Below are 19,330 nucleotides of genomic sequence, written 5' to 3'. Positions count from 1 at the left end.
ACAGATAACAATTACTGAAAAGCTAAAAGATCCAGTTCTTCATTCAGACCCACTGGACTCATTGTTTGTAATTTGAAAATCCAGTAGGTCTCCTGTTTTCTAAGTTTTAAAAGCCTGTCACCCCTCATAGTTGTATGGCTAATGTGTTCAATACCGACAATGGATTATCCTCCTATATCTTTATTGTGGGCTGTTAAAAAATGACGTGAAACCCCATGTCCAAGGAAGCCTCTTAAGATGTTTCTCCTATGTTCAGTAAAGCGTTCCTTTAAACTTCTCTTGAACAATCATATAAAAACCCCAGTGACTCAGGGAGGAATGTAGCTGCCCCACAAAAATCTAAAAGTAGGGAAATTGAGAAACCCAATCATAACTTCTAACTTTTTTCTTCTTTGTTGCGACGGATGTGAGTGACTGGAGGGGGGCGGGAGAGAGAGGAAAGGCCGACGATCCGAGCAGGCGGCTCCCCACCTCCCCATGCACCTATCTCCCGCACCAAGGGGACCGGGGGCAAAGGGAGTGCAGGGGGGTGGGGGGCAAAGGAAGCACTAGGGGGGGCAAAGGGAGCGCCAAGTGGGGCAAAGGGAGCACCAGGGGGGCAAGGAGGGCAAAGGGAGAGTCAGGGGGGCAAAGGAGAGTCAGGGGGGCAAAGGGAGCGTCAGGGGGGCAAGGAGGGCAAAGGGAACACCAGGGGGGCAAAGGGAGAGCCAGGGGGGCAAGGAGGGCAAAGGGAGAGCCAGGGGGGCAAAGGGAGAGTCAGGGGGGCAAAGGGAGCGTCAGGGGGGCAAGGAGGGCAAAGGGAACACCAGGGGGGCAAAGGGAGAGCCAGGGGGGCAAGGAGGGCAAAGGGAGAGCCAGGGGGGCAAAGGGAGCGTCAGGGGGGCAAGGAGGGCAAAGGGAACACCAGGGGGGCAAAGGGAGAGACAGGGGGGCAAGTGGAGAGCCAGGGGGGGGACAAAGGGAGTGCCAGGTGGGGCAAAGGGAGTACCAGGGGGGGCAAAGGGAGCGCCAGGAGCACCAGGGAGGGGCAAAGGGAGCACCAGGGGGGGCAAAGGGAGCGCCAGTAGCACCAGGGGGGCAAGGCGAGCGCCAAGGGGGCAAAGGGAGCGCCAAGGGGGCAAAGGGAGCACCAGGGGTGATACCCACACAGCCACCGATACCCACACAGCCACCGATACACACACACACAGCCACCGATACACACACAGCCACCGATACACACACACAGCCACCGATACACACACAGCCACCGATACACACACACACAGCCACCGATACACACACACACAGCCACCGATACACACACACACAGCCACCGATACACACACACACAGCCACCGATACACACACACAGCCACCGATACACACACAGCCACCGATACACACACAGCCACCGATACACACACAGCCACCGATACACACACAGCCACCGATACACACACAGCCACCGATACACACACAGCCACTGCACAGCAAAGGAATAGCCCGCGATCGCAAGTGTAGCCAGGTCCCCTGTCAGGGCTCAGAGCCCCTTCGGGTACTCACAGGGCAGTCAGCCCCCAGGGTGCACAGGGACAGCGTCACATGTCCCAAGGGAGCCAATAGGGCGGCAGCATGTCCCTGCAGGGAGATGGATACATTTCGCGGGCTGGCAGTTGGTGACAGTTGGTGACCGGAGCAGCTAAGGGAAGGAGGTCGGGTGCGGGAGTCAGTGACTCCCTGCACTAGGCCAGCAGCCCCCCAGGCCCCAGATAGCCCTGAGTCACCAGTAGCTGAGTGCTATAGGGACAGGCCCTAGGTTAGGGACCCTGCCCCATTAGCTGTTTGATAGGGACACAGCGGACGCTGCGTTTCCTGCGGAGAGACTTGGGCTCAAGTCTCCGCCATTAAAGAGAGCTGGACTATCTTCAGGGTGGGATCGCCCCTGACGGATCACCACGCGGGTGGATCCTGGATGTCGTGTGGGAGCTCGTCTGATCCTTTGTGAAGCCATTGCAGGCCCGAGCACGGGAGCGCTCGGCAGGTAACCAGTAACAACAAGTGCACCAACAGAGTCCTCACGCGGGACTAGTGGCTGCGCAGTCACACACACACCCATATCATTTAAAGGGACACATTGTGTGGGGTCACTGCGTATCACGGGGCGGGATCACCCGGTGGGAGGAGGTTGCGTCCTGCGAGACGCCGTAGTAGTGTCGCCTCTAGAGAGGGACACCTGTTATTATATGCAAGTTCCTTCTATGCTCACAAGTAAAGTTATTGGTTGTAATATATATGCTGTTGTGTGATATATATATATATATATATTGTCCTGCGATCACCCGGTGGGAGGAGGCCCGAGCAAATAATTATTTATTATTTTGTCCGAATTTGGGCTAGTATTACTCAGTCAAATGTATATCTTAGGGAGCTTCAGACAAACCCGACTATCCCTGTCAGGCCCCAAACCGCGCCCCTGCACTCTTTCCTAAATCTGTCTCAGCGTCTCCCCTCCTGAAACCCCTCTCCTGGCTCCTGTCACACCCCGCACCTCACACCCAATCCTCCTCCTCCTCACTTTTACAGCTTTACCCCCCTCTGCCCCTCCTCACATCCCAGCCCTAATTTCTTCCTATGCTCCCTCCCGACCCGTGCGTTGTACCCCCTTTGTATGTAAAGCCCTCTCCCGCCTTAACCCTTTCTCACTGGCTGCCCCACACTCTGGGATGACCTTTAAGAGCCACCTTAAGGCACACCGGCTGAGAGAAGCCTATGAGTAGCCGCGCCGTGGCTAATACTATACACACGATACATGAAGCTCGGCGGCCCCCTGCAGGCGCACTTACCACAGCGCCCTCCTACTGTCTCTGTACCTTCTTCCTAACAATTAGAGTGTAAGCTCCTCGGAGCAGGGACGCTTCCGCAATGTAACTTTCTGTCTGAAGCGCTTATTCCCATGATCTGTTATTTGTATGTCGCCCCCTGTAAGCAGAACGGGCGACTTATCCTTCTACTACTGGGGTAAGCCCTGGTAAGGGCAGGCGCCAGTAGTGACCATGGGGTTTCCCCCCTCACCAAGCCCCGCCTCTGTGATAGAGGCAGGCCCCTGGCCCTGTGCAGGCCTAGACAGAGAGGAGGTCCTGCTGACATCACAGGGGGCGGGGCTGTGTCTCTTTAGTGGACTGTCCCGTGGCTGTGTGTGGGAGAGAGGTCTGAGTGCAGCTCGGGGAGAATACTATTTAATAAGAATAGATATGACACGGCCTTCTCCTGCCGGCTCCTCTTAGTTTTATTTCCCCTTCTGTTATCCATATTCTGTATGTCCGGCTACAGGAAGGGTCAGGAGACAGGGGGGACAGAGGCAGGAGAACCCCATCTGGCTCCGGCCTTGCCTGTCCCTACTAATACAAACATACAACCCCATACAACTATTTACCCTATTTCCTCGATTGTAAGACGCACCCTTGATTTAATAAAAAAAAAATTGGGAAAAAAAATCCCACTATATTAAATGTGCAGAATTTTTGTGTTTATTTTTTAACTAGCAGGGTCACATGACACTTCAATAACCAATGGGGAGAGAGAGGCAGACACAGAATGGGGAGCGACAGGCAGAATGGGGGGAGAGAAACTGGAGGGAAGGGGGGGAGGGAATGTGAGGGAAGGGGGGGGGAGGGAATGTGAGGGAAGGGGGGGATGGAATGTGAGGGAAGGGGGGGATCGAATGTGAGGGAAGGGGGGGAGGGAATGTGATGGAAGGGGGGGGTGGAATGTGAGGGAAGGGGGGGGTGGAATGTGAGGGAAGGGGGGGAGGGAATGTGAGGGAAGGGGGGGGGGGTGGAATGTGATGGAAGGGGGGGAGGGAAGGGGGGATGGAATGTGATGGAAGGGGGGGAGAGAATGTGAGGGAAGGGGGGGATGGAATGTGAGGGAAGGGGGGGGATGGAATGTGAGGGAAGGGGGGGGATGGAATGTGAGGGAAGGGGGGGAGGGAAGGGGGGATGGAATGTGAGGGAAGGGGGGGAGAGAATGTGAGGGAAGGGGGGGGATGGAATGTGAGGGAAGGGGGGGATGGAATGTGAGGGAAGGGGGGGGGGTGGAATGTGAGGTAAGAGGGGGGAGGGAATGTGAGGGAAGGGGGGGGAGGGAATGTGAGGGGAGGGAATGTGAGGGAAGGGGGGAGAGAATGTGAGGGAAGGGGGGGAGAGAATGTGAGGGAAGGGGGGGGGAGAGAATGTGAGGGAAGGGGGGGGAGAGAATGTGAGGGAAGGAGGGGGGAGAGAATGTGAGGGAAGGGGGGGAGAGAATGTGAGGGAAGGGGGGGAGAGAATGTGAGGGAAGGGGGGGGAGAGAATGTGAGGGAAGGGGGGAGGAGAGAATGTGAGGGAAGGGGGGGGGGAGAATGTGAGGGAATGGGGGGGAGAGAATGTGAGGGAAGGGGGGGGAGAGAATGTGAAGGAAGGGGGGGGAGAGAATGTGAGGGAAGGGGGGGAGAGAAAATGTGAGGGAAGGGGGGGGAGAGAATGTGAGGGAAGGGGGGGGAGAGAATGTGAGGGAAGGGGGGGGAGAGAATGTGAGGGAAGGGGGGGGAGAGAATGTGTGGGAAGGGGGGGGAGAGAATGTGAGGGAAGGGGGGGAGAGAATGTGAGGGAAGGGGGGGGAGAGAATGTGAGGGAAAGGGGGGGGAGAGTATGTGAGGGAAGGGGGGGGAGAGAATGTGAGGGAAAGGGGGGGAGAGAATGTGAGGGAAAGGGGGGGGAGAGAATGTGAAGGAAAGGGGGGGGAGAGAATGTGAAGGAAGGGGGGGAGAGAATGTGAGGGAAGGGGGGGGAGAGAATGTGAGGGAAGGGGGGGGGAGAGAATGTGAGGGAAGGGGGGGGAGAGAATGTGAGGGAAGGGGGGGGGAGGGAATGTGAGGGAAAGGGGGGGGGGAGAGAATGCGAGGGAAAGGGGGGGGGGAGAGAATGCGAGGGAAGGGGGAGAGAATGTGAGGGAAGGGGGAGAGAGAATGTGAGGGAAGGGGGAGAGATAATGTGAAGGAAGGGGGAGAGAATGGGAGGGAGAGAATGGGAGGGAAGGGGGGGAGAGAATGGGAGGGAAGGGGGGGAGAGAATGTGAGGGAAGGGGGGGAGAGAATGGGAGGGAAGGGGGGAGAGAATGGGAGGGAAGGGGGGGAGAGAATGGGAGGGAAGGGGGGGGGAGAGAATGGGAGGGAAGGGGGGGGAGAGAATGGGAGGGAAGGGGGGGGGAGAGAATGGGAGGGAGAGAATGGGAGGGAAGGGGGGGGGGAGAGAATGGGAGGGAAGGGGGGGGAGAGAATGGGAGGGAAGGGGGGGGGAGAATGGGAGGGAAGGGGGGGGGAGAATGGGAGGGAAGGGGGTGAGAATGGGAGGGAAGGGGGGGGAGAGAATGGGAGGGAAGGGGGGGGTGAGAATGGGAGGGAAGGGGGGGGGAGAGAATGGGAGGGAAAGGGGGGGGGAGAGAATGGGAGGGAAAGGGGGGGGAGAATGGGAGGGAAGGGGGGGGAGGGAAGGGGGGAGGAATGGGAGGGAAGGGGGAGGGAGAGAATGGGAAGGAAGGGGGAGAATGGGAGGGAAGGGGGAGAGATTGGAGGGATGGGGGGGAGGGGGCACACACAGACCAGAGAGAGACAGATATGGCAGGGGCAGTGGCAGTGTGGGGGGATTTTTCTTAACCCCTTTGCTGTTAGAGCAGCCAGCATCAGATTTCAAAGCAGTGAGAGAGGGGAGCATGAGAGAGCAGTAAGAACAGGACGGGCAGGAAGGTGTCCGGGATAAATAAACACACGAGCCATTTACATTTAGTGGCCCTTATTATGATGTTACCAAGTACCTTTTTATTCCTGTACTCATTGCTTTCCTTAAAGTAAAAAGAACATGTTCTAACAATCTCCTATCCTGCTTTTGCTAGCAGAGAGAGACACACACACACACACACACACACACACACACACACACACACACACACACACACACACACACACACATACAGACACACACACATACAGACACACACACATACAGACACACACACACACACACACACAGTGACAAACACACACACACACACACACACACACACACACACACACACACACACACACACACACAGTGACACACACACATACAGACACACACACACATACAGACACACACACATACAGACACACACACACACACAGTGACAAACACATACAGAGACACACACAGACAGAGAGACACACACACACACACACACACAGAGAGACACACACACACACACACACACACACACACACACACACACACAGTGACAAACACATACAGAGACACACACAGACAGAGAGACACACACACACACACACACACAGAGAGACACACACACACACACACACACACACACACACACACACACACACACACACACACACACACACACACACACACACACACACAGTGACACACACACATACAGACACACACACATACAGACACACACACACACACAGTGACAAACACATACAGAGACACACACAGACAGAGAGACACACACACACACACACACACAGAGAGACACACACACACACACACACACACACACACACACACACACACACACACACACACACACACACACACACACACACACACACACACACACAGTGACAAACACATACAGAGACACACACAGAGACACACACACACACACACACACACACACACACACACACACACACACACACACACACACACACACACAGTGACACACACACACACACACACACACACACACACACACACACACAATGACAAACACATACAGAGACACAGAGAGAGAGACACACAAACACATCCAGAAAGACACAGCTACCTCTGCACCTCCTGCATTTCACACGGGGATTCGGAGGGCGGGGGCTTCTGGGCAATGTTGATGTGCCCTGACAGACCTCTCCGATCCCTCTGCACCTCATGGGGAGGGGAGGGGAGGGGGGGGGAGGGGATGGGAGGGGGAGAGAATGGGAGGGAAGGGGGGGAGAGAATGGGAGGGAAGGGGGGGGAGAGAATGGGAGGGAAGGGGGGGGGAGAGAATGGGAGGGAAGGGGGGGGGAGAGAATGGGAGGGAAGGGGGGGGAGAGAATGGGAGGGATGGGGGGGAGAGAATGGGGGGAGGGAGAGAATGGGGGGAGGGAGAGAATGGGGGGGAGGGAGAGAATGGGAGGGAGGGGGGGGGGAGAGAATGGGAGGGAAGGGGGGGAGAGAATGGGAGGGAAGAGGGGGGGAGAGATTGGGAGGGAAGGGGGGGAGAGAATGGGAGGGAAGGGGGGGGAGAGAATGGGAGGGAAGGGGGGGAGAGAACGGGAGGGAGGGGGGGGGGGAGGGAAGGGGGGGAGAGAATGGGAGGGAAGGGGGGTAGAGAATGGGAGGGAGAGAATGGGACGGAAGGGGGAGGGAGAGAATGGGAAGGAAGGGGGAGAATGGGGAGGGAGGGGAGGGGGGGGGAGGGGAGGGGGGGATGGGGAGGGAGGGGAGGGGAGGGGGGGGGAGGGGAGGGGGGGAAGGGGAGGGAGGGGAGGGGGGAAGGGGAGGGGAGGGGGGAGAGAATGGGAGGGATGGGGGGGAGAGAATGGGGGGAGGGAGAGAATGGGGGGAGGGAGAGAATGGGGGGGAGGGAGAGAATGGGAGGGAGGGGGGGGGAGAGAATGGGAGGGAAGGGGGGGAGAGAATGGGAGGGAAGAGGGGGGGAGAGATTGGGAGGGAAGGGGGGGGAGAGAATGGGGGGGGAGAGAATGGGAGGGAAGGGGGGGGAGAGAATGGGAGGGAAGGGGGGGAGAGAACGGGAGGGAGGGGGGGGAGGGAAGGGGGGGAGAGAATGGGAGGGAAGGGGGGGAGAGAATGGGAGGGAGAGAATGGGAGGGAAGGGGGAGGGAGAGAATGGGAAGGAAGGGGGAGAATGGGGAGGGAGGGGAGGGGGGGGGAGGGGAGGGGGGGAAGGGGAGGGAGGGGAGGGGGGGGGAGGGGAGGGGGGGAAGGGGAGGGAGGGGAGGGGGGGAAGGGGAGGGGAGGGGGAGAGAATGGGAGGGGAGGGGGGGAGGGGAGGGGAGAGGGGAGGGGAGGGGAGGGGAGGGGGATGATCGCAGCCATGTGATGTTCATGCACACTGTGAATATCCTGGCCGGCATCTGCAGCAGCGCCCCCTAGCGGATTTTTTTTTAAATACATCGATTCTAAAACGCAGACCTATTTCAGCCTGTGAAAATAGGGGAAAAAAGTGCGTCCTAGAATCGAGGAAATACGGTAATAAGTATAGATATGACACGGCCTTCTCCTGCCGGCTCCTCTTAGTTTTATTTCCCCTTCTGTTATCCATATTCTGTATGTCCGGCTACAGGAAGGGTCAGGAGACAGGGGGGACAGAGGCAGGAGAACCCCATCTGGCTCCGGCCTTGCCTGTCCCTACTAATACAAACATACAACCCCTCACTGAATAACATAGCCCTAATCCCATGTGACAAGGAGGGGTAGGACAGGCACTGCTATCCTTCCTCTGCCATATAGGATGGGACCCTCCCCCCACCCCCCCCCCCCATGCTGTGACTCCTGTATGGGATGATACACTGGGGGAGATGCTGCAGGAGAGGAGGAAGCAATCAGAGGTCTCTCCCCCTCCCCCTGGGTATCACTGCAGCTTTCTGCCTGTCTGGGAGTCACAGCTCGCAACTATCGTCTGTGCAAGTCTGTATAGTAAAGATGGAGAGATGAGCACGTGCCTGGATAATAGTTATTGTGCCCATTACTGTGCTGTATGTGTTTGGTGGGGTGGGGGGAGCTGTATTCATGTAAATGTAGGCCATGTTTTTGTTTTTTTTTAATACAGGATTGGTACAGCAGGCCAGCGGGGACCCACGGGGACAACCCAAGGACAACCCAAGGACAACCACAGGGACCACCTGAGGACCCACGAAGGACACCTGCGGGGAAGAACTGGTGGCCCCACAGCTGTGGGGGCCCCAGGCACCCACAGGGCCACCCGAGGGCCCCCCAGACACCCGTGGGAACCACCCGAGGGCCCCTAGACACCTGTGGGAACCACCTGAAAGCTCCCAGACAACCGCGTGGACGCCATTGGTGCCCACGGACACCCGCGGGGACCACCTGGAGGCCCACAGAGCCTAGCGGGGACAACCCGAAGTCCCCCAGACACCGGTGGGCACCCCCCAGGATGAACTGTGGAACCTGCGGACACCCATCTGGACCACCGGGGACCCCTGCTGGACTGCGGTATTAATCCTGTGTGTAAAAAAAATAATGGTTTTATGAATATTGTAATGGTTTATTAGGGACCTAGGAGGTGGCCAGTGGGGCTGTTATGTGTATTTTTGTTTATTGTGGGTAGCGGGGGTGAGTGAACGGGGTATTGGCCCCAAGGATGGGTGTTTAGGCCTACCGGGAGGGGGGATAGCGGGAGGGATTAACCCCTTCATTACCTTAGCGGTATTAACCGCTAAGTTAAAGAAGAGGTTAAGTCATCCCGCAACCCCCCGCAAGGCCTAAACACCCACCCAGGGCCAAATACCACCTTCACCCACCCCGCTACCCGCAATAAGCCTGGCACGGGTATATAACCCCTTCATTGCCTTGGCGGTAATGAAGTTGCCTGTAAATGCATTTTTTATGCATCGGATTCATGCCGGGGGTCTCTGGTGCTGATATTAATGGATATGCATTTTATTTTCATCGCAGCTTCACCCCACCTTCTTGCCAACTTTTGTGACTGGACAATTTGGAGAAGAAACAGCAATTTTAAAGTGGCGATCAGCCGCAATAAGCTGATCAGGGCTTATAGAATTGAGCGTGTTTGAAAAACTGGCGATCAGTGCCGAAAAGTGGCTTATCACCGCGCGTCTGCCGATTTTATTTATTTATTTATTTTCCGGCAAAAAAAACGGTAATTTTTGCTCTTATCGCCAGCTTCTCTGGGCTTACTGAATCGCTGTAGGCTTTTGTGGCGATAAGCTGGTGATAAGTGGCTTATCAATGCTTACTGCATGAGGGCCTTAGGGAGGATTTGTTCCTATAAAGCAGGGGTGGGGAACGTCCGGCCCGCGAAAATCATTTGGTCCGGCCCCCGGGAAGCAAGCCTGCAGGAATGGTTTAAACAAAAAAAACTCCCCCTCTCCTGATTGGCTGCCCGTGCTGTCACTCTGCCAAGATTTGTTTTTTGGCCCGCCTCTTCATACATGGAGCAAGTGTAGGGTGCAAGCCGGGCCTCCCCTTCCCTCAGCACTGCCCCCCTCCCTTCTCTCCTCCAGTAATGCCGGGCCTCCCCTTCCCTCAGCACTGCCCCCCTCCCTTCTCTCCTCCAGTAATGCCGGGCCTCCCCTTCCCTCAGCACTGCCCCCCTCCCTTCTCTCCTCCAGTAATGCCGGCCTTCCCTTCCCTCAGCACTGCCCCCCTCCCTTCTCTCCTCCAGTAATGCAGGGCCTCCCCTTCCCTCAGCACTGCCCCCCTCCCTTCTCTCTCCAGTAATGCCGGGCCTCCCCTTCCCTCAGCACTGCCCCCCTCCCTTCTCTCCCCCAGTAATGCCGGCCCTCCCCTTCCCTCAGCACTGCCCCCCTCCCTTCTCTCTCCAGTAATGCCGGGCCTCCCCTTCCCTCAGCACTGCCCCCCTCCCTTCTCTCCCCCAGTAATGCCGGGCCTCCCCTTCCCTCAGCACTGCCCCCCTCCCTTCTCTCTCCAGTAATGCCGGGCCTCCCCTTCCCTCAGCACTGCCCCCCTCCCTTCTCTCCCCCAGTAATGCCGGGCCTCCCCTTCCCTCAGCACTGCCCCCCTCCCTTCTCTCCTCCAGTAATGCCGGGCCTCCCCTTCCCTCAGCACTGCCCCCTCCCTTCTCTCCTCCAGTAATGCCGGGTCTCCCCTTCCCTCAGCACTGCCCCCCATCCCTTCTCTCCTCCAGTAATGCCGGGCCCTCCCCTTCCCTCAGCACTGCCCCCCTCCCTTCTCTCCTCCAGTAATGCCGGGCCCTCCCCTTCCCTCAGCACTGCCCCCCTCCCTTCTCTCCTCCAGTAATGCCGGGCCTCCCCTTCCCTCAGCACTGCCCCCCTCCCTTCTCTCCCCCAGTAATGCCGGGCTTCCCCTTCCCTCAGCACCGCCCCCCTCCCTTCTCTCCTCCAGTAATGCCGGGCCCTCCCCTTCCCTCAGCACTGCCCCCCTCCCTTCTCTCCTCCAGTAATGCCGGGCCCTCCCCTTCCCTCAGCACTGCCCCCCTCCCTTCTCTCCTCCAGTAATGCCGGGCCTCCCCCTTCCCTCAGCACTGCCCCCCTCCCTTCTCTCCCCCAGTAATGCCGGGCCTCCCCTTCCCTCAGCACCGCCCCCCTCCCTTCTCTCCTCCAGTAATGCCGGGCCCTCCCCCTTCCCTCAGCACTGCCCCCCTCCCTTCTCTCCTCCAGTAATGCCGGGCCCTCCCCTTCCCTCAGCACTGCCCCCCTCCCTTCTCTCCTCCAGTAATGCCGGGCCTCCCCTTCCCTCAGCACTGCCCCCCTCCCTTCTCTCCTCCAGTAATGCCGGGCCTCCCCTTCCCTCAGCACTGCCCCCCTCCCTTCTCTCCCCCAATAATGCCGGGTCCTCCCCTTCCCTCAGCACTGCCCCCTCCCTTCTCTCCTCCAGTAATGCCGGGCCTCCCCTTCCCTCAGCACTGCCCCCCTCCCTTCTCTCCTCCAGTAATGCCGGGCCTCCCCTTCCCTCAAGTAATGGCGGGCCTCCCCTTCCCTCAGCACTGCCCCCCTCCCTTCTCTCCCCCAGTAATGCCGGGCCTCCCCTTCCCTCAGCACCGCCCCCCTCCCTTCTCTCCTCCAGTAATGCCGGGCCCTCCCCTTCCCTCAGCACTGCCCCCCTCCCTTCTCTCCTCCAGTAATGCCGGGCCCTCCCCTTCCCTCAGCACTGCCCCCCTCCCTTCTCTCCTCCAGTAATGCCGGGCCTCCCCTTCCCTCAGCACTGCCCCCCTCCCTTCTCTCCCCCAGTAATGCCGGGCCTCCCCTTCCCTCAGCACCGCCCCCCTCCCTTCTCTCCTCCAGTAATGCCGGGCCCTCCCCTTCCCTCAGCACTGCCCCCCTCGCTGCTCTCCTCCAGTAATGCCGGCCCTCCCCTTCCCTCAGCACTGCCCCCCTCCCTTCTCTCCTCCAGTAATGCCGGCCCTCCCCTTCCCTCAGCACTGCCCCCCTCCCTTCTCTCCTCCAGTAATGACGGGCCTCCCCTTCCCTCAGCACTGCCCCCTCCCTTCTCTCCTGCAGTAATGCCGGGCCTCCCCTTCCCTCAGCACTGCCCCTCTCCATTCTCTCCTCCAGTCTGTGTGTGTGTGTGTGACTGCCCCCTCCTTGTCTGTATGTGTGTGTGTGACTGCCCCCCTGCCAGTGTGTGTGTGACTGCCCCCCTCCCAGTGTGTGTGTGACTGCCCCCTCCCAGTCTGTGTGTGACTGCCCCCCCTCCCAGTGTGTGTGTGACTGCCCCCCTCCCAGTGTGTGTGTGACTGCCCCCCTCCCAGTGTGTGTGTGACTGCCCCCCTCCCAGTCTGTGTGTGTGACTGCCCCCCCTCCCAGTCTGTGCGTGTGTGACTGCCCCCCCTCCCAGTCTGTGTGTGTGTGACTGCCCCCCCTCCCAGTCTGTGTTTGTGTGACTGCCCCCCCCCCTCCCAGTCTGTGTGTGTGTGACTGCCCCCCTCCCAGTCTGTGTGTGTGTGACTGCCCCCCTCCCAGTTTGTGTGTGTGTGACTGCCCCCCCCTCCCAGTGTATGTGTGACTGCCCCCTCCCAGTCTGTGTGTCTGTGTGTGTGTCTGTCTGCCCCCTCCCACTGTGTGATGCCCCTCTCCCAGTGTGTGTATGTGCCCCCTCCAAGTCTGTGTGTGTGTGTGTGTGTCTGCCCCCTCCCATTCTGTGTGTGTGTCTGCCCCCCTCCCATTCTGTGTGTGTGTGTGTGTGTGTGTGTGTGACTGCCCCCCCCTCCCAGTGTGTGTGTGTGACTGCCCCCCCCCTCCCAGTGTGTGTGTGTGACTGCCCTCCCTCTCAGTCTGTGTGTGTGTGACTGCCCCCCTCCCAGTCTGTGTGTGTGTGACTGCCCCCCCTCCCAGTCTGTGTGTGTGTGACTGCCCCCCTCCCAGTCTGTGTGTGTGTGTGACTGCCCCCCCTCCCAGTGTATGTGTGACTGCCCCCTCCCAGTCTGTGTGTCTGTGTCTGTCTGCCCCTTCCCACTGTGTGATGCCCCTCTCCCAGTGTGTGTATGTGCCCCCTCCAAGTCTGTGTGTGTGTGTGTATGTCTGCCCCCTCCCATTCTGTGTGTGTGTGTGTGTGTGTGTGTGTGACTGCCCCCCCAGTGTGTGTGTGACTGCCCCCCTCACAATGTCTGTGTGTATCAGTGACAGAATGTATACAGACACCAACCCACTCACCCACGTGTCAGTCAGTCACCCACCCATATGTCAGGCAGTCAGTCACCCACCCACCCACGTGTCAGGCAGTCTAACGTGTCAGGCAGTCTACCACCCACCCACGTGTCAGTCAGTCACCCACCCACGTGTCAGTCAGTCAGTCAGTCACCCACCCACGTGTCAGGCAGTCAACCCAAGTGTCAGGCAGTCACCCACCCAAGTGTCAGGCAGTCTCCCATGAGTTTCAGGCAGTCTCCCAAAAAGTCCCCCACACAAGTGTCAGGCAGTCTCCCACCCACCCACCCATCCAAATGTCAGGCAGTCACTCACACCCACACACGCACGCACGCACACACACACACACATGTAACAAGGTTAGTAAAGTATAAGTGTAATACAATAAATAAACTGTTAATGTAAAAAAAAAAATGTTTTAAAATAAATAATATAATTGTGTCCCCCGGTTTTTAATTTTCAAAATCTGGTCACGCTAAGAATAGATATGACACGGCCTTCTCCTGTCGGCACCTCTTAGTTTTATTTCCCCTTCTGTTATCAATATTCTGTATGTCCGGCTACAGGAAGGGTCAGGAGACAGGGGGGACAGAGGCAGGAGAACCCCATCTGGCTCCGGCCTTGCCTGTCCCTACTAATACAAATATACAACCCCCCACTGAATAACATAGCCCTAATCCCATGTAATAATCCTGGGTGTAAACAAAATAATGGTTTTATGAATATTGTAATGGTTTATTAGGGACCTAGGAGGTGGCCAGTGGGGCTGTTATGTGTATTTTTGTTTATTGTGGGTAGCGGGGGTGGGTGATCGGGGTATTGGTCCCAAGGATGGGTGTTTAGGCCTACCGGGTGGGGGGGTAGCGGGAGGGGTTAACCCCTTCATTACCTTAGCGGTATTAACCGCTAAGTTAAAGAAGAGGTTAAGTCATCCCGCAACCCCCTGGCAAGGCCTAAACATTCACCCAGGGCCAAATACCACCTTCACCCACCCCCGCTACCCGCAATAAGCCTGGCACGGTTATATAACCCCTTCATTGCCTTGGCGGTAATGAAGTTGCCTGTAAATGCATTTTTTATGCATCGGATTCATGCCGGGGGTCTCTGGTGCTGATATTAATGGATATCAGCTCTGGGACACATGCATTTTATTTTCATCGCAGCTTCACCCCACCTTCTTGCCAACTTTTGTGGCTGGACAATTTGGAGAAGAAACAGCAATTTTAAAGTGGCGATCAGCCGCAATAAGCAGATCAGGGCTTATAGAATTGAGCGTGTTTGAAAAACTGGCGATCAGTGCCGAAAAGTGGCTTATCCCCGCGCATCTGACGATTTATTTTTTTCCGGCCAAAAAAAACGGTTATTTTTGCTCTTATCGCCAGCTTCTCTGGGCTTACTGATTCGCTGTAGCCTTTTTTGGCGATAAGCTGGTGATAAGTGGCTTATCGCTGCTTACTGCATGAGGGCCTTAGGGAGGATTTGTTCCTGTAAAGTACACCTAGTTTGGCATAGGATTTGGATGTCAGGGTATCAATGTGCAACCCAAATGTTAAATGGGAGTTGAACTATATGCCCAGATATTTCAAACAAGTAACAGGGGCTAGGATGGTTTTAGAGCTGGTTTTTATCTGAAGCTCTGTCATTGGCAGCTTTAGCAATTTAGCTCTGGTCCCAAATACCATTGTTACAGTCTTGTCAGTGTTTAAAATCAGTTTGTTTTGGGAAATCCAGTTTCAAGTCTCAAAAAATCAGATTGAAGTACGTGTTCAAGGTCAGAGAGGCGAGGGCTGCGTGTATATAGGATAAGATCTAAGGCCTCTCACAATAACCCGTTAGGAATATTAATTCCTCATCTATCCGACATAAGTATAAAATATACTCTACCAAGACCCCTAATACAGAGTTACCCACCTTATACGGGAGCAGCTGCCAGACGAGTATAGTAAATGTATCTTATTTCTTTTGCCACTGGAGGGCAGCGTGGAGTTACATGGAGTGGCGCCCGTAAGGACGACGTGCAAGTTAGGCGGAAGGAGAAGCGCACACACTTTTATGTGAAACGGGTATATTTGGGGAGGGATTTAGGAGTCTTTGAGAAAATTTATATTTTGTCACAATGGAAAAATTAACCATTTAAATATGCACAGATTTTATCCCACTTTTGGAAATTAGGGATGTTGCCTAAAAGTTTGAGAATGCATAAAGTGCCACCCATGGGCTTTAATGAAGCAGCATTTGTGGGCTAAATGGAACAGCATTCTGTATAAAGGTATTTTGGGCTCGATATAAATAATTGATGCCAAAAACTAATATTAAGTAAATTGAGAATGGAAAAATCTTCAACACAAACGTACAGAATGTGATATTCTGAGAGATCTTACAGATGTTATCAAATCCCACAATGAATATATAGAAAATGTCTGTATAGAACGAGTCAAACAAGAATATGCCAATAAAACGTTTAATTGGGAGATACAGGGGCCACAATTCAGGTCATTTAGCTGAAAGAAGAGAAGCCGGTCAGCCGGTAGAGCAGGTCAGCCGGTCAGCCAGTAGAGCAGGTCAGCAGGTCAGCCAGAAGAGCAGGTCAGCCGGTCAGCCGGTAGAGCAGGTCAGCCGGTCAGCTCTGAGATCAGCATTACTTATATCCCCTAAACGTTGTCCCCTGCATGTAATGCTGCAGAACAGCCTACACTGCATATACTGTACATGAGATACTTAACCCTTTCTTTTCGCTCGACTAATCTGAATGATTTGCTAATTGGTTTGTAATTAGAGAGATATTTGTAGCAGAATCCCATGTATGTTATTTTTACCTTTTTAGATACCGTTTTGTGTAATAAAATATATGAGATCAGAGGGGCTTCCTGTTTGCACTCGTGTTTTGGCAGAAGTGTATATGTGACCCTATAAATCTCCCTCACACCTGGGCTTGGCAGCGTGACACTAGTGCAGCGTCCTGGGGAAGAATCACTGAGCTGTTAGCAATAGATACAACGGATAGAAAAGACACTACACATAGGTTTGATTAAAGAGAGTATTTTATTGAAATAATGAATCTCTTTGCTGGGAGGGGCCTGCAGCACATTGCAGAGCGATATAGTAACACGCAGAGCAATGCATTGCAGGCCCCTCCGGCAGCAAAGGGGTGAAGACCAATGCAGGGTGTATAAAGATCTCACTGATAATTCATGCACAAAGTGCAGTTTGTTGCTGTGATCCAGAGGAAGGCGAAACATAACCCCTGCTGTGCAATGGGGGAAAAAAATTCCTTCCTGACCCCATTAAATGGCGATCGGATGGTCCCTGGATCACTGCGCAGTGAGATCAGATGGAGCAGCACAGATCAGCGTTGTTATACACAGGGGCACACTCAGTATATAGAGATGCGGGTGATGGGGCCCTTGTGCCCCTGTGTATAACTCACCTGCTCCCCCATCCCCCTGCATATCTATCCCATTCACCCCTTTTCCTCCCGCATACCTCGCAGGGCCGGCCGGCCATTAGGCGGTCGCCTAGCGCGCAGAGGTCCTAGGGGCGCATTAATAATCATTATTATTTTTTCCTCTTATTATTTTATTTATTTATCTTTTTTTTAAAATTATTATTCTTTTTTTTATCCAGTATTTTGGCGCCCTTTTATTTTTATTTTGCGTTGCGCTGGGGTGCGGTCGCACCCCCCTGCAGCCCCGATATCTACGCCACTGTTTATTTTATTATTTTATTTATCTTATTATTTTTTATACAACTGGGGCACAAATTTTAAGTTTTGCCTCGGGCGCATGAAACCCGTGCTCTGGCCCTGCTCCTTGTTCTCTCTCACCCTCTCACGCCCAATATCCCTATCTCCCTCTAGTACCTGCCCCTCCCTCAGCCTTCCTGATCTTATCTGCCTCTCCTGCGGTCAAACCAACTTCTCAGGGCCCCTAGAATACCCCTGTATCTACGCCCTGGCTCCTCTGCTACCTGCACCTGGCTTCTTCTCCGCCTAAAAAAGGTGAAGCAGCAGATCTGTCCGCACCTCTCGTATTCTCCTACCTGCTCCCGGGGTCTTCTCCTCCGCCTAAAAAAGGTGAAGCAGCAGATCCGGCCACACCTGTCGTATGCTCCTTGGTCATCGTACACCACGTCTGCGTCATCGGCCGCCTTGTAGCCCACCTCATTGTTCCACTTGACGCCCGCTTTGTCGTATGCCTCGTCGTCCGCCTCGTAGCCCGCCTCGTCGTCTGGTGGCACAAAGGGCACCACCTTCGTGTGTGTCCTGATCTGCAGGAGACATGAAGTGTTTGTAACCAGGGACAGTGATACTCTGTATCGCAAGAGCTCCTGTGCCACTTATACCCCATCCCCAATACCACGTTATACCGCCCTCCACAGGGCAAATACCCGTTATACCCACCTCCCCAGGCCCAGTACCCAGTTATACAACCTTCCCAAGGCCCAGTACCCTGTTATACGCCCTTCCCCAGGCCCAGTACTCGTTATACCCACCTCACCAGGCCCAGTACCCATTATATACCCCTCCCCAGAAGGTCATGTTTCTATTTATCAAAAATACATTGAGTTACCTCTGGTTTTCAGGCATGTCCTGGGGGAGTTATCACAGAGACACAGAAACGTCGCTGAGTTTGGGTTAGTAACTCCCTTAACTTCTCAGCAGTTGAATTCCCCATTAGGCGCTTAGCACGTTAAAAACAAGCGTTGCTATTTCTCTGCATGAAGTTGCAGGTAATTGGAAGAGTTACACAGTGACGGCTATTTCATCACTCACCTTCTTCCCCCGAAACGGTCTTTTCTGTCTTATTTCCGGCTTCACATCGGATATCCATATCCATTCTTGGCCTCTGATCTGTATGCAGGACAATGCTTTAAGACAGGGTTGCACAACCTTTTCCCCCTGCTCCCCCCTCCACCTTCCCCACCTTGTCTCCGACGTTCTGATGTAACGACGTCATGTGATATCACGTTGCTATGGCAATGCCACATCATGTGACGCCACATTGCTGTCGCCAGAAGCCGCCGGAGACAAGGAAAGGGAACTTACAGAGGCCTTGCACGCGATCTCCGGCATTTAATTTAAATGCTGTGGGGAAGAGCGAGGGGCCTCTGTAAGCGCCGAGCCCCTCCTCTCAAGAAAATGTCGTGCCCCTTGATTTGCGCACCCCTGCTTTAAGAGATATTCTGGGACCCTCCAACTCCTCCATCGGACCCTTCCTCATATTGACTGACCTTGCAGTGCTCTGCACTGACTTGCACTGACCTGCTATGGTGCCTCTCAAAATACCATGCTAACTCATTCTGAACATACATGTGTCCTTTTTACATGTTACTCAGCTTGTATGGGCCACAGACAGCTTTCCCGGGGTCCAGGACTAGTTTCCACCGGGGACACTCACCCATGGGTCGGCGACTTTGCGAGAACCCACCCCCCCCAACCTGTTTTCTCTTGCACTGCCATAGACAACAACATTTCGGCCTGCTGGTCTTTCTCAGGTAAAGTGGCTAAACCCACTAAATCCAGCAAAGAAAGGCCAGCAGCCGAAACATTGTAGTCTGTGGCACAATAAATTATCTTTTTTTATTCAAATCCGTGTGCCCTTTCCCATCAATCATATTGTATCCATTGGACGAAATGCCGGTCTTCCCTGAGACTAAGGGGCACCGGTAAAAGTATCACTACTTATTGTTTTTTTTTGGTGTGCAGCAAATCCCCATCATTTTTGCGTTCTCTTGCTCTGCCCCAATCTGACACACCACCTTGCTCTCTCACCCCCCTCTTAGACTCCCCTGTCACCCTTTCCTTCCTCAAAGGATGTCCTTTAATCAGATCTTACCCAAATTGTCTCCATCTCCCTTGGAAATGTTCTGTCTTTAAGCTGTGCGGCTCCTCTTGATCCGTACTGTCTTTGCTAACCCCTT

At 55.1% G+C, this 19,330-nt stretch overlaps 1 long non-coding RNA gene across 1 annotated transcript; it reads left to right on the top strand.

The window, feature by feature from the left end:
* Positions 1–1,404: 1,404 nt before the first annotated feature.
* LOC142467281 (uncharacterized) lies at positions 1,405–9,293 on the top strand. The gene is made up of 2 exons (XR_012788339.1): positions 1,405–2,023; positions 8,854–9,293. It is a non-coding gene; the product is annotated as an uncharacterized LOC142467281 (long non-coding RNA).
* The last annotated feature ends 10,037 nt before the right edge of the window (positions 9,294–19,330 follow it).

This window comes from Ascaphus truei, chromosome 16 (assembly GCF_040206685.1).
Source record: "Ascaphus truei isolate aAscTru1 chromosome 16, aAscTru1.hap1, whole genome shotgun sequence".
In the NCBI taxonomy this organism is placed as follows: Eukaryota; Metazoa; Chordata; class Amphibia; order Anura; family Ascaphidae; genus Ascaphus; species Ascaphus truei.
This window is presented reverse-complemented; position numbering and strand designations above follow the sequence as displayed.